The sequence below is a fragment of the Microtus ochrogaster genome, chromosome 21, assembly GCF_000317375.1.
Source record: "Microtus ochrogaster isolate Prairie Vole_2 chromosome 21, MicOch1.0, whole genome shotgun sequence".
NCBI lineage: Eukaryota > Metazoa > Chordata > Mammalia > Rodentia > Cricetidae > Microtus > Microtus ochrogaster.
In genome coordinates, this window is record NC_022022.1 from 334,224 (window position 1) to 335,490 (window position 1,267).

The window sequence follows — 1,267 nt, forward strand, 5'->3', positions numbered from 1 at the left end:
GAGTTCAATTCCCAGCAACCACATGGTGGCTCACAGCCATCTGTAATGAGATCTGGTACCCTCTTCTGGACTGCAGGCATACACACAGACAGAATGTTGTATAAATAACAAATAAATAAATATTAGAAAAAAACCCAGGTTTTATAACACAGATACTCAGAAGAGTTTTATAAGATTTAATAATAGTTGGGCAATTGTGATGCACACCATTAATCCCAGCACTCGGGAGGCAGAGGCAGGCGGATCTCTGTGAGTACAAGGCTAGTCTGGTCTACAAAGCTAGTTCCAAGACAGCTAGGATGTTACACAGAGAAATCCTGTCTTGAAAAACAAATAAAAACAACAACAACAAAGATTTAAACGCAACAATCTATTTACAGCTTTAGCATCCAATAAAGAATGGTGAGCTGGGGAGTGGTGGCAGGTGCCTTTAATCCTAGCACTGGGGAGGCAGAGGCAGGTGAATCTCTGTGAGTTCGAGGCCATCCTGGTCTATGAGAACTAGTTCCAGAACAGTTAGGACTGTCATTCTCAGGCTGGGAAGATGGCTCAGTGGGTAAGAACAATTACTGTGCAAGCATGAGGGTCTGAGTGTGAAGTGCAGCACACACATGAAGTGGGCATGACTATGAATGCCTGTAACTCACATATGTACAAACCCAAACAACAAAAAACAGGCACCTTGTGCTGGCAAGATGGAACACTTGCTATCAAGCCTGACAACTTGAGTCTGACTATGGAGAGCCACATGGTGGAAGGAGAAAACAGACTCCCACAAGCTGTCCATGACTCCATGAGTGTCATGACTTTTAGTGGATGCTGATAGAAATTTTTTGATGCACAGATGAGTCCACCAAAATAAAATAACTATCCACACATGTCCACAAAAACAAAACTACACACATAAACACACACACACACTCACAGATGCCCTTGGAGGTCAGCAGAGAGTGGCAGATTCCCTGAGGTAGTATTGTAGGCAATTGTGAGCTACGGGTTCCAAAGAATCAAATTCAGATCCTCTGAAAGAGGAATATGTGCTCTTATCTTTCTCCATTCACACATACACACACGCACATGAATGTATGTGTATGTTTATTGATGCTTTATTCACTATAACAAAGAAGTGGAACCTGTCCACTAATAGATGAACAGGTAACTAAAATTCAGTACATAAAAAATGGAATCTTATTTAGTTATAAAGAAAAATGAGCCGGGCGATGGTGGCGCACGCCTTTAATCCCAGCACTCGGGAGGCAGAGGCAGG

At 42.5% G+C, this 1,267-nt stretch overlaps 1 protein-coding gene across 1 annotated transcript in view; it reads right to left on the reverse strand.

Annotated features, from left to right (window-relative positions):
- Nucleotides 1–1,267, reverse strand: part of Smg5 (SMG5, nonsense mediated mRNA decay factor) — a 28,124-nt gene that overhangs the window by 22,011 nt on the left and 4,846 nt on the right. The gene's annotated exons all lie outside the window — the stretch shown is intronic.